A 24,343-nucleotide genomic window follows, 5' to 3' on the forward strand; every position below is an offset into this window, starting at 1 on the left:
GTTACTTCTTGTGAGTGGCATTGCCATCAGCTGGTTACCAAACCAGTACGATGGCCTTCATCTAATTTTTAAATTAAATAAGACAACTTTTATTCTATATCTAGTAAGTGGGACACAGGCATTTCGTTGGACGTCCCTGCCGAGGCTATGGATGCCTGCGAGCAGCAGGGCCACCTCTATGGTATTAAAGTTAATCGCATACTAATATTTACTCAATTATCTTTCTCTTTCCCTAAAACTCATCATTTTATTTCTTAGACAATGGTTTTAAGATGATTTGAGCATGATGCTTTGAGTTATATCTTTCAAAAATTAGGTGTCTTTAATGATGTGGTACCCTTAGTGAAGGTAATTCTTTGTACTGGATTAGGAAGCAATTCAATTTTGCATCTAGATGACAAAAAAAATTAGAGTGTTCAATGAAGAGGTTGCTGATTGGTCCAAGAAGGTGTCATCTTGCTCTATTTTTAATTCCCTTTTTCTGGTATCATGACTCTAATTCTTTATGGTATTTAGAGTGATGAATTGCTCAGCGATGATTACTCGCTAGGAGTTGATGGACAACAACGTGTGTTGATTTTGGATGCCTCTAAATAAGCACTACATGACCTATGTATAGGATTGTTATAGTATGTGCAGGAATATTGTGGTAGTCTTCTTGAAATTGCACCCTTTCAGCGAACACTTGATTCTTTTATCATGAATGTTAATAAGACTCTAGGAAGAAATAAGAGCTTTGAAATCTATGACAAGTAGGAAGTTCATTTGAAACAGGACATCAGATATGTGATGTCTAGCATAAAGGTGAAGTACCCTTTTTCCATAATGTGTGGTACAAAGCATTTCTTTCCCATATCTGATCTTGTTACATTGCAATTTTTGCACTTAATACCTTCATCAGGGTTGTAACCTGGTTTTAGTTGGAACTGTAATAGTGATGTTTCAAACTTGATGAATGTTTTAAAAATGATGGCATACCATGATATCTTAATATTTCCTTGCTAATATTTTGCTGACACTTTTGTTGGGAAGCATAGTTTGACCTTTAAACATTCTCATTGCCTTCTTCCACGGTTTTGTAATCTTATGGTTTGGTTTGCATGAGGACATGCAAGAAGGTCAGCGTGGGGGAGTGTTGAGCCTCCATTTTGTCCATATTTTCATGATTTTAATAAATAATTTTATGTCTGTACTAACTATCTATAATCATTATTATTCATTTTATGCATTTTAAAGTTATTATTTAGAGACATTTAGAGTTGACAGATGTTGAGCTATGAACTCTTCTTGTTTTGCTAATTTGAAGAGTATTTAATGTGAAAATGTTGTTAATGTTAGGCTTTTTCATGGCAGGTGCTGACAATTCCTATACCAACAGTTCCTGTACCAGCAGTTCTTGCACCAACAGTTCCTATACCAACAATTCTTATACCAACATTTCCTACACCAGCAATGCAAGAACTACAATAGGTATTAATGATTTGAAGGATTGAGTGGTCGAAGGCACTTTGTTCAAAATTGAGGATTTGGATGCCAATCCATCTTTCTTCCATTTGATTTTGGTTCTCGAGTATGTGTTGGGATATCGAAGACTTATTGATGTGGCTCTTGGTTATTCCAAAAGCCCTATTGAAGCATTCGTTGATGCAGTACGCTTTATCTTGAAGGAACTTGTTCGTAAATCTTTAAATGAAACTCAGGAGTTGAAGCGCTTCTCTACCCTTCAAGAAAAATTAGCTACTACTGCAAATGAAGCTTTTGAGAGGTTCTGAGGATGAACCTTTGCAGAAACAGAGTCCAGAAGTTGACATATATGAGCCACAATTCTGTGAAAGTGACGGAGAAAATGGAGACAACCAGATTCAAGTGAAGATGTTGTCAATAAAGAAATTGATGCGGAAAGCGATTAATGGAGACATAGAAGTTTGTTATTTTGAGTACATTAGATGTTCACCAGTGCAGAAAACAATGACAAGAAATACGTGGAGCTAAAGTCAAATAAAGGGTCATTACATATTTGTCAACAGCGTATTGGCACTAGTTGTTGTAGTTATCTCTAAATCGATGTGTCCTACAGCAATTCGAACCCAGTCCAAATTTAATTTTCTTATTTTGGTACTAAAATCAATTGTAATTCTAAACTTGTATGCCTATTAACTGTAGATTCAAGTAATTGGGGCAACGCTGCTACCATAAGACAGAGGGTTGCACACTGAAAGAGAAGAGTCAGCATTGTATTTGGTAAATCACATTTTTTGTAAAAGAGGAGGATCGATTTTTTTGTGCAAGGAAGGGAGGAGCCTGCACACCCAATGGGATGATCCTTGGAGGGGACCACTGGAGCCAGTGCTGCATTGTCCAGTAATTATGTAACATGATTCAACAATAATCTAGACTGCATTCGATTCTTTGTTTTTGTTTCTTCTAAATGTTCTGAGATTGTGATTTAATCGTTGCAAGGGCAATGAGCTGGGTGGTTGGGGGCACCAGCCAGCCTGTTGCCCCAAACCTCTTAGAATTCTTCTACATTTTATTTTATCTGCATGGTGTGCATGAGACTTAAGGTAGCTCTACAATTTCAATTCACAGCTCTTCTTTTCAGTCATTTCATTTGCAATTTCATTCCATAATTTCTTTTTCATTGTTCTCGTTATTTAAGTTCAATGATATCATTGCTCTCTTGTAATGTATTTTCATGAAGGTTGAGCTAAGGTAGAAAGAGTATAGGTAGTGAATGTTTTTAACTGAATCCTTATTTAGTGTGACACTTACCCTGATCTTATTTGCTGCATCACAAGAATATTATGGTTTACTAAGAATTCTGGTTGATTAAACTCGTGGTTTCCTTAAAAATATTTGAGATGTGAGACTGATTCCTACACTCTGAAGAGACATGTGTTCTTGAAATTTTAATAATTAAATTCCAGGATCAACTTGAGGAGAAATTGCAACCTCGTATTCTATTTGGAAAAGTGAGAAAGCTCAAAGAATTCCTTCATTATGATTGAGCGTTGCACATATCATAGAGAATATTTCGTTGTTGCAGAGAAAGTATTTAATGATTTTATAAGATCAGGGTGAAAAACATAAATGTCTTTATCTTATTGATTCTATTGCACACCTTCCTCCCAGTTGAGTATTGAATTATTTCTAGAGAAGAAGTGCACATATAGTTTAGATTCTTTTTAAAGAATTCAATGAATTCCTTACAATAGTTAGAATGAAGTTGCTTTATGATTCCCAGTTTAATTTCATGTTTTTCATCTTTGCAACATAGCAATACCCTTTTAAGATATTTTTACATTGTTTATTTCTTGAATCAATTTCTTTTGAATGGGGCCTACATTCCCTTGTCCCCTAGATAACTAAGGAAGACTTACTGCAAGAGTCAACTCAAGCCAGAAGAGGAGCTAGAAGTAGATTCCCGGAGTGTGTTTACTTTACTTTCGAAAAGTCTTATTCCTTTTTCCTGAATGATGCTTCTTTTGAATTTCTCGTAAAAGCTTGTTTTTATATGACAGATCCCTGAGGTCATATTCTAACATATATTGTGGCTACACCTCTAATTTTACTTACCCAGATTGAAAAATTAAATGTTGGTGTAAATCTTGCATTTATATTGCCTGACAATTGCCTCTCTTGAGATACATTAAGGTATGATTTTTCTTATGAAATATACTTTCTTCTTGAATGTTTGATTATGTTTTATATTGGGTGTTTGAGTGTTTGGTGTCTATTAAGTAATCTAGTCAATCTATTTAGCATGCTATGGTTACAAGTTGGTTGAATGTTTGATGAATTGCATAATATGAATATGTGTTCAAATGATCTTGTTTCGAGATGATTGTACTAATACATATGTGTCGATATAGTTGATATGTACTTGAGTGTAGTAGGTGATAGTTGTAGAATTATGTCTAATGACTATGAGTTGACTATGGATTATGACATGATTGTTAGTCTTGTTAAATGTTGATTTCAATGATTGTCTTGATATGTAGAACATGTGGTTGACATGTGTGAGAAGTTGCAAGAATCATGATGGTATTAGCCTTGGAAGGTAATAGTTGATGTGTTTATATCACTAATAGATGGGTGATGTGACAATACATAGTAACACTCAATTGCAACAAGGAAAAGGTCAAAGAAAGGAATTGGGAAAGAATTCCTTTGGCTATGTTTGGAAACCCTAATTCCAAACGAAATAGTGCTCTGCATATAGGAAGTCTTCTTAACCTTGATTTTGTTTGACATTATGTGGGTAGGTGTTAGATTCATGAACATGCACTTGACATGTATATTAGCTAGTTTCTAGTTACAAGTGGATTTGTCAAAGGATTGGAGTCCCTTGAGATATGGCATGGATGTGTTCAGTTTCAAGCAACATGCTTCGCACAACAAGATGAGGTCACTGATGTATCGTTATGTTTATTTATGCAATAAAAATTATATGTTTATGGAAATATGATGCAAGGGATTGCATGGAAAAGAGACTGCCATGAAATCTTATAGAAGACTCAGATTGAGCCTTCCCTTGGAGGCTTTGGGAACCATGCCTATTGAGTCATGGTGTTTGTTGCTAGTCTTGTTCTTTTGGTCTTTTGGCACTTTGTCATGCTTTATTGCAATTTTTTTTGTGTCTTGTGCATGACCATGCCACTTTGGTTTTGGTGTTGTATTGTTGTTATTGGGTTTCATGGTCTTCTTCTTGTTTGTTTCTTGTATTTCCTTTTCTGTGTTGAGTCTTGTGAATTATTTGGGAAAGAGGAAAGTTGATGGAGCTCAGGGAGAGTTGTGTGGCACCCAACAAGTAATGTAAGAACTTAGATGAAGCTTTGTGCATGAGTAATCACAAGGAAAGGCAAGACTATGAAAATCGGTTGGACTGGTTGGGTCCATTGTGGTAAATGGACGAAGGTAGTACAAACATGAGAAAGGTAACCAAAGAAGGTAAATTAAATGGATCTGAGGTGTCGAATGCCTTGGCTATGTTGGGAATTGTTGTTCTCAATGTTGTGCATGTTGTGCACAAATAGGTAAGTTCTCTTAACCTAGACTTTATGTTATCATTTAATTAAGTTATGATCATGATTATGCTGATGTTTATATGTATATATGTGTATGAATGTATGTATTTCATGTATGACAGGGTTAACATAGATCATGATTATTTTATGCTAATTTTTATATGTACATATGTATGTATGTATGTCCCTAATTGACTAGATAATTTTTATTCTATGTTGATGTTTATGTGTATGTATGTATGTATCCATGTATCTATGTGATTGACGGACAGGTCATTAGGAATCATTCTCGTGGAGGAATGAATGCTTATGCAGGAGAATGGCATGATGAGATTCCTAGTATTATTGGAATCAAGTGGGAAGTGTAGTCCTCACAAATATATGAGGTCAGTATCATGTGGCTATGATTTGATATTATGTGATTATATTATTTTTATGTTATGACAGGTAATGTGGAAGGATCAATCAGTGAAATGAAGCAGTGTGGTTTGCGACATGTTCGGACAAGCATGGATAAGACACTAAAAGCAAGTTTTATTGGTAGAGACAGTGTGCTTTTGGATGTGAGGTACTATTGTTGTGCATATGGTGTATATGTTGTACATGTTGCATTTGTGATGATGTGTGCATGCAGTGTTGTATGTATATAGTGTGTGTACATGTCGTTATGCAATGATTATGTACAAGGTGGTACAAATAGTGTTATGTGCATATGGTGTTATGTGCATGTTGGATATGCAGTGCTATGTAGAGATGATGCTATGTATATGTTGGATATGCAGTGCTGTGTAAATGTGGTCTTGCGTGCATGTTGTACATGTGGTGCTATGTACATATGGTGTTGTGTGCATGATTGTACAAGTGGCGTTGTCTGCATATGGTGTTGAGTACATGTTGTCCAAGTGGCATTGTGTGGAGGTGGTATTGTGTACATGTTGTGCATGTGGCATTGTGTACATGTCTTGCATGTGGTACTATGTACATGTGGTATTGTGTACATGTTGTACAGTGGTGTAGTGTACATATGGAGTTGTGTACACATTGTGTAGGTGGTGTCATGCACATGTGATGATGCACACATGTTGTGCAGGTGGTGCTTTGTACATATGGTATTGGTGTATGTGTGGTACTATGTGAATGTCGCACATGTTGTGTTGTGTACATGCGGTATATGTATGTGCATTTTGCAGTCATCATATCGTGACATGTGTATCCATTGTGTTGTACTTTGTGTCGGTACATTTATTGTGTGGTGTTGTACATCGGGTATAGTTGTATGAGTTGTGTAATATATTAGGTGTATGTGTATGCATTTTTTGGTGTCACACATTGTGTGTGGGTGCATGTATTGTGATGTACATTTTGTATGTATACATGTTGTGTTGTGTCATACACTAGATGCAGGTGTGCATTTGTTGTGTTGTACATCGAGTGTAGGTGTATGTGTTTTATGTTAGGTGTAGGTGCATGTATTGCATGGTGTTTTATGTAGTGTGTGATTGTATGTGTGTGATGCACACTATGTGTATGTGCACATGGTTTAGGATAAGGCACTAGGTGTTTGTCTGGTGTGGAAACGTATCTGGAGTGCATACAAAATAAAGACAAAGGTAGAAGCTAAGGATTGATGAAAGGATAAGTATCAGCATTTTATTTCAGTTTTATTATGCATGTGAATTATGACTATAGTATATGATGATTATACGTGATCTGTGATTATGGTTATGATGGTTACATGTGATTTATGATGTTATCTATGATGGTTGTGTTTTGATCTAATTATATGTGATATATTTGTACATGATGTTATGATCAAACAATTAGTTTGACTTGTTGTGATAGGAAGCGAACATAATTGCAAGTGTACCTTATTGACAAGCCACCAATGAGGTATGATGTGAATTTATTTTAGTTTATTTTAATCTAATGGAAGTTATGTGCTTGGTAGAGGAAGCATGGAAATGCCTGGTTGAGTGGCCGAAATCGACTACAAGAATTAGCAACATCAATGAAAGGAATTGGAACATGCAGCAAAATGTTGGTAAAGAACTTCAGGAGCAGGGCCATTGTGGGACACTAGTACCCAATAGTGTCCATTGATTTCCATGAGCATTATGTGACTAGTATGATGGTTTTAAGGCATGTATATGCCTTGGCTTTTATATCTTCTTATACAAGGAAGCCTTGCCAAGGGATGGACTTCTCAGGATGGGGGTGCCAACGGAACTTGGAAGGAGAGTGATTGCATGAAAGGGATTGACCAGATTTCCCGAGGGACTATGTAGCAGGGAAGGGAAGGTCAGAGATGGATTTCTTTTGGTCATTAGTGTTTCTATATGGAATCAGATGCACATTGATGCACATTGGGAGTGAACCCTAGAAAAATGAGTCAATAACTATTCACTTAGAGGACAAGTGGCACAGGATTATAGCGTTGGACATTGGATACAGATTTGACTTTGCAGTGGATTCTGGACTTCCTGGGAGGGAGGTGAATCCTATTATTACCTTCAGGTTGGAGGTGTGAGCCTCTTGATTTTCTTGTTGTAGATGCAGGCATCATATCCTTTTATTTCTAGTTGAGCAAATGTGCATATGTGTATATGTGTGTATTATTGTAAATACTATATTGAGATGGATTTATAAAGCTTCGTAGAAAATATGGTTATTACTAGTTGAAGAAATTGCGTATGTGTATATTTCATTATTGTAAATATTGTAATGGGTTGTGTTATAAAGCTCGAGTATGCGGTATGGTTGTTATCTAGTTATGTTGTCATGATGTTTTACTTTTGAGCAGGTCATTCATTGTAAATACTGCAACAAGCTATGTTATAATGCTCCATGGACAATATGTTTTTTTTAGTAGTCTTGTTGGTTATAGGTGTCATTCAACACCGAGGATGGTGTTCCCCCAAAGGGGAGGGTTTTGTAATAGCCCTGGTGAAAATTCCATGTAAAAATATATAAGACCATGGATGATGGGACACGTATTCCAAGATGAATGTTGGGTAGGACATCCTAGTCTAAGTGTTAATTTGGTTTTTTATGGATAAGGAAATTTGCAAAGGCAATGGCTAAAGGCTTTGGAAAGGCATGAGGCATTTATTAGCATTTTATTTATGAAATAATGGAAATTAGGAGAAAAGGAAGGTGAAAGGTCAAAAGTTGCATCTGAGGAGGAAAATGAAGGAAAAATAATGGAAAATGAAGAAAATAGAGGCCTCATTAATAAAAAGGCTTTTAAGGATCAGTGGACAAGGCTTGATCAATTCAATTTTGGGGCCCTCTTTTATTCCCTCTCTCTCTCTCACTCTTAGACACTTACATTTTTCTTGGAGCACTTTGGCATTGGAGTAAGAAAGGAAAAGAAGGCAAGGGGAAGCAAAGATCAAGCAAGGAAAGGTAGGATCAAGAAGTTACAATAGGCTTCATTGTAGATATCGACTTGCATGTGTATTTTCCTTACTATATTTGGCATGCATGGGATTTCATGTGGTTCTTTTCTATCATGGCATGGGTTTTGTCAGGTTGACAATGTTCTTCAGCCTAGCCTTGCCATTTCCTTATAGATTTGATGAGATGGGTTCTCTTATTCAGTTTATGTGGGATGGCTAGATTGGGTTCGAATTTGATTGGGGTGGATCTCCAAATTGAAAAACACATGGTTTGAGTGTTCCCTGAACTGGAATAAGGATCATGAAGCCACTGGCCTAGTAACCCCTGAACCGAATTATGGCTTGCATTAAAGCCAAATTGTGTGTCTCGGTGGGCCTAGGAATCCTTACTGGTGAATGGCGGGATATACGGTAAAACCAAGAGGTAGATTTTCTCTCCGTTGGGCCTGGTGGTCCCAGGATGGGATGAATGGTAAATCCTGGAGAGTATGTCTCGTTGTAGGGCCTAGTGATCCTTGGATCGGACTGTGGATGCACGATAAATCCTGAGAGACTAGGAGGCACTCAAATTCCTCACGGTGTGGGCGAAGAACTCTGGTTGCATCCATGTTGATTGGTGTTTTGGTTTGTTCTATGAGTCCCACATTAATGCTTGGAATATGGCATGGGGGTGATTGGCTGAAGAGAGACTTGGCTATCCTAATCTATGGTCGGGTGGAATGTGGTAGTCCCATCTCTAGTTGGTCTTGTATTCATTAATGAGAAATTCATTTTCTTGATTGTCATGTGTAAATGTATTGATGTATATGTGGATTTTGATGGCTAATATGTTTATGGTATTTTTATTCCTATTATGTTGGTTATATGTATATTTTAAGACAGTAGCTATGTATGGCTATCACCTAGTTATTACTTATATATGAATGGATAATGTGTCTATGAAATAATAGATGATAATGCATCAAATGACATGAGGGAAAAATGGTTCATAGTGATTCTCAGATAAGTTTGAGATCCATACACTTAATTTTGTAGTTTACACCTATAGGTTACATGTTGATGATATATTTGACGAAATTCCTATCATGGCTAGTAGGGGTCTGGTTATGTTCATTTTTATTTTATTGCTTTTGTGTCATCATTTCCCTGTAATTTTATTGATTTCAAGAAATCACTCCATTCTAGGTAGTGGCCTAGGCTCTAGGCCTAAAAAAGTGGCTTAAATCCCAAGGTCGTTGGCATAGAACTGGCAATTTTGATCTCTGGTTGTTGGCAGGAAATCCTGTGAGAGTGACTTCAAGTTGTTGGTTGCTCCCTTGCCCATAGCATGAGAGAGACTATGACCTAAGAGATCCAAAACAATAGTGCGACCCTGGGACAGGTTGTTTGAGTAGCTGACATGTATCATGAGGGTTATTTTGTTGATGTTGGATGATTGTGTGTGATGGTCCATAGATTCCATTTCCTTAAGGTCACATAGGAGGTTGAATCTGATCATAGTAGCCTCTCATCTCATGTTTACCTCGGTTAGCATGATTACTTGGGTATATGTGGGAGGAGGGTGTTATATCCATAGAAGCCCATTATTGTTATTATTGCTATGTAGACTTTGATTATATTGTGACCCCTTAGACTCCTATATACACCAAGGAGGCCTTGTCATTTGTATCATCCAAGAATTGTTCATTTATGTGATGTAAAGGTGGTTTCCCCCTCGAGGAGTCTAATTTTGAAGTTGTTGATCTATCTTACATAACAAAGGCTCACACACACATTTGACACAAAATATGCCCTCGGAAACCCTTTCAAGAAAAAAAAATGAGTTGGAAGGTGAGGTCTCTTTGGTCTCTTTCTCTGAATAGAAATGTATGAAAGTACAAAGAAGTATGGCTTGTGGTCTATGGGCAACTATAATGCACAAATCCTCTCTTTGTTCTCTATCTCCTATCCCTCTCAGTTATGGAACAAATGCACTCAAAATAATGAAACCCCTTTTCCTCCCAGTGGCTCGACTATAACACAGTCTGATAGCCAACTAGTGGCTATGTTTGACTACCTCAACTATTAAACAAAGTTACAATATAGTTTCTTTTAGAGTCTTCTACATCATAATGACGTGGCTAGCCCCTTTTTCATGAATAATTTGTGCTAAAGTAGCGTCCTCTCTAATTATGGTGGTGAAAACATGAAGATCAACTTCTGAGTGGTGTAACTTTCGCATACAAACTCTGATTGATGTGAGTATTGCATCGTTCAAAAGGTCACTGTGTCTAGAATAATAAAAAGGGTTTTTTCTAAAGCAGAAAATTTTTACCCCCAAAAAACTTCATTTGATGCCTCAAAATTCTCTCGAAGGATTTCAAACCCGACTTTTCCAAACTGGGTCCCGCTAGTAAAAATGGTCATAAGAGTTGATTCCTCCACTTTTTTCCAGTCTGAAAGAATCAAAATGGATGTATAACAATATAATGATCGAATTTGGATCATAATGTGCACTATATATGTAAATTTCATGTTAAACTACTTCCTTTGTGCATCAATATTATATTTAAAAGATCTTATCTAGTGGTTTCCATTTTGGATATCCAGGTCTTACTCTACTTTATTATTAGGGGAAATTTATTAATGAGAGTTGGAAATTAGTTTAAATACTACAAATCAAGAGAATTAAATCTATATATTCACCAAATGATCTATGAAAACACAACCATCATGGAAAATAAGAATAAAGGATTGTTCTTCTAAAATAATCGTAAAAACCCAACTGAAAATAAGAATAAAGGATTTTTTTTCTAAAATGATTGTAAAAAACAAAATTTAATATAAATTGTAGAAAGCAAACCAACTTGTAGAAGTAAGAACTAAGCTATCTTACATAAAGATCAAAATTTTATATTCTCCTTTCCCTTATTAACATATTTCATATCGCCTTTGTAGACCAATACATCATTATTTTTTGAGAAAGATGAAGTAGAAAGGGGAAATTGGACATTCCTACAATATTTGTAACAATTATATAGGAGCTATTATAGTTCTACAAGAAAGATACATAGAAAATCAAAGAGAGCTAAGGAAGAGGGAAAAAAATCCTCTTCACCCATGAAAACTACTTAGATGAATTGAAATAAACCGTGTTATATGTATTTATACTAAAGAATAAATGGTTGCATCATGAAACTCACTCCTAAAATAAAATAGGAAACTTCACTATTAACCATTTATGTAAAAATAATATGTTAACCAATAACAAAACTTTAAAAAAATGAGAAAAAATGTAATACAAAGGTTTCCTTAGATATCCTTTGAGTGGGCCCTCCCCAAGGTGCTCAAAGAACATGAGATAATCACCAATCACTAGTTGAAAACAAAAACTCCATTGAATGGATGGAAAAATAGAATACATTATTTAATTGAGACTAGATAGCTCCAGAGCTCTAAAAGGATGAAAATAATTACAATGATATATTGACTATTGAGGTTAATCCTCGAATCCCTTTAAATACATAGAAGACAGGGACCAATCCTAAGTGGACTAGTCTCCAGTAAATCCTAAAATCATAGGACCTTATTTCCAGGATAAAGTCCACCTGAATAGATTCATTCTCCAAGCTAGTCGAGGAATATCTAAGTGGACTAATGTTGTATTGGGTTGAGTTCCAGCTTCAAAAGTCATGAGATCCCTAATTTATCTTAGGGATACTAGTTAAATGGTACTCTGTATATCTTACCATATCAATAAACTAAATGCACAAAAAATTAATTAAAATCATGAGTATGACCAAATCATTCTTGCAACCTTAATCAACTCAGGATAAACATGAAAAATAACTATATTACACATAAAAGAAGGTCAAATTATGTATATTTTGGGTAAAGGAGGAAAATATAGTGCTATTGATTGGCCTATAGGATGATAACTATAAGGGCCCATGAAAAGGTAGGGACAAACATAATATATGCCTTCCTATCCATCTTATCCTGGTATTATTTTTCAATAAATTCCATTTGTTATGCTAATATAGCAACCCAATGATATTTTTTCATTATAAGATATTCCATCTTAAGATTCCATAACTCAAAGTTATAAACATTTAAAATTTCTCTTCATCTTTGAAGTGTTCCCCATTTTACTTCACACATAATATCGTCAACATAGATCTTCCACTCAATATATGTTTTATCACAAACTCAACATATCCTTTCCCTCGACTTAACAAGATACCCTAGGAAAAAAGGTGCCCCATTGAAGGACTAACCTCACTTTAACACCATATGTAAAAAAAAGTGAATGTTAAACCTATGGAAGAGAAGAAATGCTAACAAAATTTTAAGAAAAATAAGAGAAACATGATCTCATACACAATAGAAGAGATTTACCCTAAAAATCCTTAACCAAGAGAACTAGTGAAAACAAGGTTGCACTTCTTCCTCATTATATTACAAAATAATTAATAATACATATTCCAATACTTTACATCATCATTCAACCCTAATCCATGTCTAATTAATATCAAAAATATAATAGTTTTAAAAGATGGTAAATCCACCCACAAATTATCCAAAAAAATTGTCATACTCCCAACCACAAAAAATTTCTTGTTGGAACATCAATCCTATGGGTTATGTTTATTTGCATAGTTTTTAATTTCCCTAATACACCTCAAATCCTTTATTTTAATAAAGAGAAAAATACTTGATATTAAACAATATCAAATTGAGGTTAACAAAGTTCTAATATTTTTCTTTGTGTATAATTTCCTATAGATTCACAAGTTCATGCAATTTACTAAAGCACACGACAAGAATCTACTTTTACTTTCAACCAGCGGAAGCCAATAGATCGATGAAAACAATACGAACAAGAAGAATACAAATCAATGGCACATAACACAATAATTTTTCTTGGGGAAATCCACTGCTCAAAACCCTGCCTATCTGTACCATTGCATTAAATCATAAATATGAGTGAAGATACAAAGTTTTCTCTCACAAGAACAATTCCACACATGTATGCTCAACTCTCTACCTCACAAGCCCGCTATTAGACAACACTTAGCCAATTTCTATTGCCTTCCAAGCCCCTATTTCCTTGTGAAATTCCTAGGATGAATAGCTCATATTTAAAAGGGATTCATGCTTCCAAAACAGTACAACCCAAACATAGTCCCTTCTCTGATTACATGCATCATATTTACAACTCAATAAATAATACAATTGATTGTACATTGTCCCTACACTCTAGTCTCAACTAGATCTTTCTTAGAACTAATTTAACTGACCATAACTCAGTAAACTGAGTTATCTAATTACAACCCAATTTAAACTCATACTAGACCCCTAAAATTTAGGGAGAATATATACATGACTATAGAAATACTTCCAACTCGGAATTCCTAAGATAATTAAGTTAATTAAACTTAATTAACTATTTATAAGTTTCCATGAGAATAGAATTCGATTTTAATTCACAGCTTAATTCAAGGACAAATTAAACTAGAATTTTTTGTTTCCATTTCTCAACACTCCCTCTCAACAAGAAAGCGATTATCTGTTGCCCCGATCCTGTCTCTGTGAAACTCGAATTTACATCTTGACAATGCCTTTGGAAAAATGTCAGCATCTTGCTCCTTTGTTGAAATGTACTCTAACAACATGATCTACCTCAAAACACGATCTCTGAGATGATGATATCAGATATCAATGTGCTTGGACCTGTCATGAAAAACTATATTTTCAGAGAGTTTGATACATCTCTGATTATCACAGTAAATCACTGTCAAATCCATCTGCTGACCAAACAAACTAACCAGCATCTTCCTCATCCAGAGGGCCTCACATGTTGCCTGACTTGCAACCATGTACTCTGCCTCTATTGAACTGAGTGCAAGCGATCTTTGTTTCCTGTTGTACCAAGAAACTATTGCTGACCCAATACTGAATATCCCTCACATGTTCAAACTATCGAATGGACTCCCTGCCCAATCTACATCGGTGAAGCATTGAAACTTCACTCCCTCTCTCTATCTATACCATAATATGTACTGAGTAGTGCCCTTGAGGTATCTCAATACATGCTTTTCCACCTTCCAATAGAGCTTGGTAGGCCTAACCATCACTTGACTAAGTTGGTTAACTTCATAGCATAAATTCGGTCTTTTGTTCACCAAGTACATGAGTGAACCCACAAGCTTCCTGTAAATAGTAACTTCCACTCCCTCTCCAGAAGTAGCATCCTCCTATTGTAGCGGCTACAACCACCCTCTAAAAATTTTCCCTATCCTATTTTGGAGCCTCCCCTACCAACTTTACACAGCACTTTGTCTTGCTTCGTCAAGTACTCAAGCTTCAATGTTTTCCTTGCACAAAGGCAACCTATCGATCATAGTCAATCCATTCCCCTCATAATCTCCTTACCTAGACTTGGTCCAGCTGCAGGCTGAGAAACTTCCCCTTGAAAATTGCTCATTTCTGGAGGGAAACCATCCTTCCCTTTAGGGATTGAGCAATCCTCTCTAACAGCTTGTTGGGCTCCACGATTATACAATCCTGCCAGCCAACCCTTCCAGCAGGATTTGCACAATTTTTCCCAATAGCAGGATGTTTAACCTAGGATTTGTGCAAATCTTGGGCAGCTGTCAGCTACTCTGCCCAGAAATTGAGCAATCCCTTTGGGCAGTTGGCCCATCTCCAAGCCAGGAATGCACATTTTTCCCAAACAATTGAGCGCTCGTATGCATGAATAGTCCGGTTGACCAGTTCCACCCGGGATAGAGGAAACTTGACTTGCATGAATACATGACTTGATTTTCCTGGAATAGTAAGAGACAACATGAAAAAGGCATCCCATGATTTAGGGAACAATTTTTAGCAACCGAGGGTTACATGAAAAGTTGTTTCAAAAGTTTCCCTCCAAGTGTCGCTTTTTCCTAGATTTGTGGCATGCATGTCATGAGACCAAACTTATTTATTCTATGCATCAGAGCTCATTCATTCACATTGATCTTGGAGCTTTGACATCCCACATCACATCCAAGACTCTTTGATGCATTTGTCTCAACTATTCACGGGTAAGTGGCCTCAACTTGTCCTTTTCAGCATTTCTATCACTTTTTGTGTATTCGCTTGTGTGAGTGTTTTTTGCTTGATTTCTTTGAACTCCTTTTCTTGTTTACATATATTTTAGCTTGTCCTAGCTTTATTTCAATTTTCATTGTTATCTCACTGTTGTCGTATGCATGAAATTGTTTTGCACAAGCGTTCACCCAACCAGCGAACGGCCTCACCCACATGCATGTTGATCTATTTATTGAATCTCCCATTCATGTTTTTCATGCACTGTTTATCACTTCTGCTATCACTTAGTGTCGCCATGCATTTCATCGAATTACTTTCTTTCAGTTGTCCATGAGCGAGTCGGGCCAACCTCAGCCTGGTCTCTACCTTCACCAAGGCTGCATTGTGCAATTTGGAGAAGGAAGGCTCACCTTCCCCTCCAGATTTGTGCATTCTGACCCAACACTAGCCTCCTGGACCATTTTTCACATTACTAGAGGACAGTAGCTGCTTGGCCCAGGAAATTGCATAAATTTGTCCATGGGCCAGTTTTCCTTCCCAGCTGGACTTGCGCATTGCACAATCCCAGTAGCTAGTTGCCCAACTGGATTACACATTTCATAGCTCCAGTAGCTAGTAAAACCTCCCAGATAGCCCAAACTTCCTTTTGTGTATTTTTTGGAGCCAGTCACTTATCTTCCTAGTGAAATTTTTGCAATCTTTCTCATCAGTTTCCCAAGTATGTGTTGTGTCCTTCCCCGAATTTGCTTTGTTTTCACTGAAATATTTCCTGCCATGCATGCATCTTGTTCCAGATTATTCAGGTGTTCATATGTCTCAATGGCTTCCAAGAGAACAGGATCTTAGGACACTGATGGTATGGCAGCTAGAGTAGCAGCTGAGCAGGTGTCCTCTGGTTTGTCGATCTATGAAGATACAAAGTTGTATCTAGACAAGGACATCAAACTGAAGTGGCAAGAGGTGAATGAAACATTCGTAGGTACTTTTGGGGAAGACCTTAAAGACCGTTAGGTGTACATGAACATTCATAAGTCCATCTTGTCCCAGATTGCATGCAGATACCCCGCATTCCCATGCATGGACATGATTCACTAGATTGTCTCTCACACTAATCCTGAGATGATGACCTTGAGCAGTGTTAGTGAGACAAATATTGGAACCTTCTAGGCATGATATTACGATGAGATGTATCAGATGACTGAGCCCATGATTGTCATGACTCCCCCATTCGGTTTTCCCAACAACAGAGGCCACTCTAGAGACAGTCTGAAGGATTGGGTAAAGGAGCCTGCTCATTTCAGGATGACCCCCAATCAGATCTATAAGACGAAGATATCGAGTATGGCATACCAATAATTCGTCATATTCGCATGTCAACTGAGAAGCCAAGCGAGCACTAAGACCTTCCCTCAAAGTTGAGTGGTCGCGCTGGACCAACTAGCTAGAGAAAGAAGACCATGCAACTGGTTTGGCATACTGGCTCATTAGCTGAAGGAGCAAGTCATGAAGGCTCGACAGTCACCCGAAGGCATTCATGTAGATATTTACATGTCTGCCTACATTTTAGATGCATTTTGTGCCCGACATGAGTTCTCAGGATTAGAGTGGGCATGGTCACCGACGGAGACTATTGTGAGCACATATTTCAAGTTATTATCCAAGTGCAACTTTAGAGGAGTAATCATATGGCTGTCCAACCATCTTGTCACCCCAGTGTATAGGTTGATATTCGAACAAGATCCACCCTACATGTCAGAAGAAGTGATGAAGGCATTGTTAGGCATTGCATATTGGTATGCCTCACCAAACGGCACGTTCATCTAAGTGTTCGGTGTGGAGAAGCCTCCCCATGTTCTATCAAAGTTTGCTTTGGACGTGCTTGTCATGCAGGAAGTAGCGTATAATATATTAGCCAGATTAATAGCTAGGTTGTAGCAGAAGAAGAAGGCTCCTTGGCCCACTCTTCCATTTTTTATTGGGTTATATGAGATCTAGAGCATCAAGCAAGTAGATATCGAAGTTGAACAGATGAATAAGTACCTGTTCGACCTCTAAAGCTTCAACCTGTATGACCCACATTGCATTGTGAAGGATCACTTCATGAGAGTTTAGTTCAAGTGGATCCATGGGGCATTTCATTGGGTCGAAGAGGATTCATGGAGATACTGCTACAATTCCTCCAGACCAACTGAACAACTTGGTTTCACTATAAATTGGTTAGCACAACAGCATGAAGCAGCATCACAGAGAACACCAACAGTAGCAGAAACAGCAAAGCCAGGCATACCTACATGCAACAAAGGGAAGAGAAAGATTGTCGACCTCATGGAGGAGGAAAAAAGCTGCAAGTTTTGAGCAGATCCACTTATAGAACAAGCAGCTATGGCTATTTAATAGAAGAGGTAGCAGCGCGAAAAGAAAATCACGGGAAGGTAGAGGGATAAGAAGAGAATGGAATAAGCAAAGAAGGAGTTGCTTGAGCTGAGGGAGAAAATCTGAAAAGAACAAGAGCTATACAAACTGGAGAAGGAAGCGCAATAGCAGTAAATTCAACAGGGGGTGCATCACGTGCAGATAGATGAAGTAGCACCCGTACAAGTAGTTGATTCTTCTAAACAGCTGGCATCAGGAAAACATGGTGAACCCTCGTAGGGGCAAGACTTTTCTCAAGGGATAGAATAGGCTCTTGAACAGTTGGATGCAGACATGGAGCAGTAGGAGCTAGAACAGGACACTAACCTCATGCCTCACCAAAGAGAGGTTGACTCACCTGCTTCAATGCATCTAGACAATGAGCAAGTCTCAGATGACCAAGGAGGCACTGAGATCCTTGGTGGTCAATCGGAAGTAGAGATGCACAACATCTCCTTTGACGAATCTCATCACAAATTTGTGGGGTCTCAGAGAGCACCGACTCCGGAAGACCAAACATCCCCTGCGCAATTTGAAGTGAAAGTGATCATGACTGATGTGCATAAGCATCTAGCTACGTTGGTCGATGCAACTAGAGTGTATGTCGAAGCCACCAGCTCAAGTGTTTTTTTTTCTCATAGCTGAGAATGAGCGAATGGTGAAGGAACTATAGGTGGCCAAGAAGAGAGGAGACTTGGTGACAATGTTCGCCCAAGCTGAACTGAAGAAGGAAATACTAGCTGAAGTGTTGTCCTTGGACACAGTTGTGCAAGCATTGTACTCCAAGTTTGGTACCATGCATCAGGCAGACGTTCATCTCCATGGATGACAGAAGTGATGTGCAAGAAGAGTATGCATTTTGAAGAACATACATACTACTGTTGATAAAATACGAGCATGGACAATGAAGTACAAGGGAGCCCCACTTCACTTGCTAAAGATGATGAAGGCCAATGTAGTCGAGCTGCAAGCACGTATCTGGAGTCAGATCCAAAACTATGAAGCCCTAACACAACTCATCACTAGCATACAGGCTTCCCATGCACAAATATTCAAAAGCATGGAGGTTATAGTGCACACTCATGCGATCCCATCACTTGGGACCCTCACTCGGGAGAAGACCAAGAAGCAGGTCCAATAGGATCTTGACTCATACTTCGATGAGCTGATGTGCACCACCACAAGCCCAGACTTGCCTGTCAGTGCAAATATCATGCACAATTACATTGTTGGTCCAGCCACACTAAAGACAATGATGTGAATTCTCACAGATGAGTTGGACAAAGGATCCCAAGCATTGTACCCAGATGCTATCGAGGCAAGGTTCAGGTTTTAGATGGATGTCACAACAGAACACATGGACACTCTCAAAGACTGCCAATCTTGGCATCAATATGTCACTGTTGATCAGAATGAGGATATCGAGCAGTTGGACTTCTATGGTTTTCTAAGTCTGAATGATGTCTAGTTTGGCTTGTCCAATCCATTGTTCACATGGGTACATGTGCATTGTAATGTTGAGTCATGTCAAGTGTAATTCAAGTGCAAAGAGTGGATGTCACAGTCATAGAGTAGGTGAAGAGTCATGAGGGTAGTTGAATGGTCACAAAGGGGAATGTCAAGCATCACCCCACCCTTTGCTATAAATAGTCCCTCATAACTCATTGTATAGGATTTTGGTCAGCCAATCTTCTACTAAGACTATTTTGAAGAAGGCTTGGACAGTATTGTAATGTGTCTTGGCTTCTCCACTGCACAGAGCTAATACATCTCTTTGGAGGAGCAGACAGATGTGGCTGTAACGTTCCACTGTTAGGGCTAACAGGTTTACATGGATGTATTGTACAATTATGACTTACACTTCTTTATAAAATAAGAGCCAGCACATTTTCATGCATATGTTGTTATTATAGTTAGACTTATCTGATTGCTTTAATGATATGTGTTGTTTAATTTTCGTACTTGTGTATGAATTAATTCACATGCAATTATATGAATCTTGTTGTTAATGTGTTGCATATGTTGTTAATGTTGTCACTGTCTATGTCAACAGCCCTGCCAGACATTAGATAAACCTTTCAATTGAACCTTGCTATAACAACTGTCACACTCATCTCGGACTGATCTGTGAGTTTTGTATGTGTTATCTTACCTTGTATGATGTGACTATTGCATCCGAGTGGACTGCTCCACCAGAAGTTGTGCATGTCCTTTGTGTTGTGTATTCCCAGCCAGGTTGGGACTGATCCCTTTCAACTTGGAACTCACCTTCACCTCCTTCCCCCTTCGAAGTGTTGGAACCTCTCATACACCTTCCTTGACTCACTGCATCAGTCACACCCTTGCTTCTGACAGAGTTATTCTACTTGCCTCTGTGATACACCACGGTCAAGGAATTACCTTATGACCCACTCATGGGACTTCTACACCAAATGGTTTGAGGTCTAATTGGGACTTCTTACTGGGGAGATCCCCTTGACATGTTGGTGGTCCTAACACTGTCAACATTTATGGTGCTAGAAGAAGGGTCTAATGACAAGCAGTGTCCTCTCATCCAGATTTGAACCTCTGCATATCTTTGATGAAGTCTTGCATTCTTCTTCCCCCGAGCTGTTTTTGAATCATGAAGATGTCTCCATATTGGGGAAGCTTTTTGATCTCTTTTCCACTCACACGTATGATGGTGAAGGCGAATTGGCCTAGCCTGAGAACTTACATAACTTTCTTTCCATGATTTATGGGGAATATGAGTTTACTGATGAATAGGTCGGGTTGTTGGTTGCATACACACTTCGCAAATATCCATTTCGTTGGGTGCTCAGCCTACCGACTGACACGTGCACTCATGTGAGCATATCTGTGATCTTATTGAAGACACGTTCTATAATTTTGATCCAAACCATCTTGAACAGAAACTATTACAGCAACGCAGGACTCTACATGAATCTGTTATTGATTTTTGGCAGTGCTTCCATGACATATAGTTTCAAGCTCCAAGGAGCCAGATGAAGTTCGCATATCTTTGGGACCGGTTCGAGTATTGTCTTAAGAAATTTTCCCAAGAGAAAGCTTGATGTCAAGCCTCACTCAACCTTCTTTGTTAATGGAACTGTGCAATCTCATGTGGGAATAGGCACTGTCTTGATAGACTGTCCACCTCCCTCTCATTCAATAGTTCCACCATCACCCATTGATGCTGAGGGTCATGTTTGCACACCTGTTCATCCTTCACACTCTCCCAACATCACTCCACTCCATTTTCATGAAGATTTGGTTGTGAGTCCTTCGATTTCCCATATGCGTTCTTTTCTTTGACCTCCGTCTTTGCACTCAGGTGTTCCTCTGAATGTTGTTGTATTGTGTTCATTCGTTTTGGACTCTTCACTTGTTGTAAACGAGGAACAACCCACTGACGGAGTTGGTGTTTCACAACCAACATGCGATGTCATTCATGAAGAGTATGAGTGGGATCTTGAACATCAACACTCAATGAAGGATGAATCCCTTATGTCTGAGCCCCCTCCATTCTATCCTAGCCTCTTTGGTGAACCTTTCATCCATGATTTTGCATGTGTGTGAAGATCCATGGATGCACCCAATGTTGATCACTCGCAAGACTCACTGGATGTTAATCCATCATTCGACAATGGAGAGGATAAGTTATTCATTGAAGATCCACTTGATCCTTCATCTATCTTTTTTGAAACCACAAAGGATGAGATCGTTCACTTTTCATCTACCCCTCTGTTTGATTTATCTGATCATGAGGATGCCAAAGAATTCATTGGATCTTTTAATCGTGGTGGTCGTGATCCATTTTCTTCCAATTTTGATCACTATCACGAATATATCATAGTTAATCTTTCGAAGCCACCAGCATGTGATGATCTACCTGATGACTAAGTTGAGACACCCAAGACTATCGAGGCACTTCATCCCAAGATGATGGTTATGTCAGGCCCTCACTCTCTTGAGGTTAGTCTTACTTCCAATCATAAAATCGTTCAATTGCCCAAGGCTCCTCATCACTCATATGTATGCATTGAAAATCCATCTCACATACAGATCACACTTCCTCCACTCGAACTACATGATCCCATTGCTCATGTTTTGGAGAAGTCTTACATTGCAAGCACTCATTCGTGATGAAAGTTGTCTTTGTTTCTTTTGTTTGCTTGCATGTCACAGTCAAGAGTGTGCTTTTGCTTCAAAGTTACACATAGTGTCACACAACACCATGACAAGTCCACGGACTATCCGTCATGCACATGCACTCACTTATGTCCTATGGGCACTTTAAAACACGAAGTGTGTCTGTCTTCATTGTTATATCTTTCCTATATGTTGGTCTGCACAACTGGGTTACTCGCGAACCAACCCTTCACCCACATGGGTCTACCAATGCGCCGGTGGATGCATTGGAAGTATCACTTCACGTGATCAAGCCCATGCACCATTAGTGTAGGAGTAGGAGTAGTCTTTGATTTCAATTGTTTTCTTGCATGCTTGTTTGCTTTCATAATTTGATTTCTTGATTGTTTTCTTTCTTGTTTGTTTACTCGCTTTGCTCTCATTTTTTGCTTCTTATTTTGCTTGCATTTGTTGTTAGATCATTTTCTTGTTTTTTTCATTGGTTAGTTCACATGAAACCATGGGTGACTTATGAAATGAGCTAGGTAAAGTACAAGAGCGTTTGTATACTATCGCTACTGGTTATCTATTATCTTGCCTTTGTATGATGAACTTGTTACTCTTATTCCATGATACATCCAAGGAAAATATGTACTCTTCGAAGTGAACCTTGGTTTAAACACAACGCTTGCATGCTAACTAGTGTCACCTTCTCCAGTCGATTGTTTTTGGGTTAACCCTTGTCAGCTCAGTCAAGTAGAGTAAGGTGAGGCGAAAACCTTAACAAGCACATCAAGGATATAATAAACTACTTCGTTGTTGGAACAACCTCCTCTGCTCTTAATAAGTCAGGATCCCTCTTCCGCCTCTAAAATGAATAAGTGTTATGCACAGTGAAAATGAGAAAAATGAAAAGTCAAAAAAATCAAAATGAAAAATGAATAAGGTGAAAGAAGAGAAAGGCTTCTGGCACAGGAAGTGATACAAGTAACTCCGCCAAGGTACTGACGAGGCTCACTAGTAGCAGAGCCATGCTTGCGTTCCTATGTGACTCTATCAAGGTACAGTCCAGGCCTACTGGCAATGGAGCAACACCAAAGATGAAACTAAGACTCTGACGACTATACTACTTGTGCACCTATATACTCCTAAGCCCCAATCGAAACAACTATGTTTCCTTGGCTTGGAATGTGTGTCAATCGACCAAGGGCTCAGCAGATGCTACATCTTACAATCAACTTAGTGTGAAACCAAGATCCACTAAGAACAGAACAATACTTCCAGAGGTGTTAGACTTTCTTTTCATGAACAAGGTCTATGCAGAGAGTTGTAGTTCTACCAATGTGTCGCCAAGTGTTGTAGCAGCTACAACCACCTCCAAAATTTTTCCTTAGCCTATTTTGGAGCCTCTCCTATGAACCTTACATAGCACTTTGTCTTGCTTCGTCAAGTACTAAAGCTTCAATGTTTTCCTCGCACAAAGGCAGCCTGTCGATCACAGTCAATCCATTCCCCTCATACGCTGCTTACCCAAACTCGGTCTAGCTGTAGGTTGAGCAGCTTCCCCTTGAAAATTGCACATTCCAAAAGGGGAACTAGCCTTCCCTCCAGGAATTGTGAAATCTTCTATGATAGTCTATTAGGCTCTAGGATTGCACAATCCTGCTAGCCAACCCTCCCAGCAGGATTTGCGCAATGTTTCCCAGCAGGAGGCTTTTAAGCCAAGGATTTTCACAAATCTGGGCAGTCGTCAGCTTCTCTACCCAAAAATTTGTGCAATCCCCTTAGGCAGTCAACCCAACTCCAAGCCAGGAATGCGCATTTTTCCCAAACAGTTGAGCACTTGCATGCATGAACAGTCTGGTTGACCAGTTCCACCAGGGACCGAGGAAACTTGACTTGCATGCATGCATGAATTGATCTTCCTTGAATAGCAAGAGACAACATGCCAAAGGAATCCCATGATTTAGGGAACTATTTTTAGCAGTCAGGGGTGACATGCAAAGTTCTTTTAGAAGTTTCCCTCCAAGTGTCGCTTTTTCCTAGATTTGTGGCATGCGCTTCATGAGACCAAACTTATTTATTCGACACATCAGAGCTCATTCATTCACATTGATCTTGGAGCTTTGACATCCCATAGCACATCCAGGACTCTTCGACACATCTGACTCAGCTATTCATGGGTAAGTGGCCTCAACTTGTCTTTTTCAGCATTTATATTGCTTTTTGTGTATTTGCTTATGTGAGTGTTGCTTCCTTGATTTATTTGAACACCTGTTGTCATTTACATATATTCTAGCT

This window comes from Pinus tabuliformis, chromosome 6 (genome assembly GCF_031772625.1).
Source record: "Pinus tabuliformis cultivar Carrire ecotype Pingquan chromosome 6, CPIR1, whole genome shotgun sequence".
NCBI classification, from domain to species: domain Eukaryota; kingdom Viridiplantae; phylum Streptophyta; class Pinopsida; order Pinales; family Pinaceae; genus Pinus; species Pinus tabuliformis.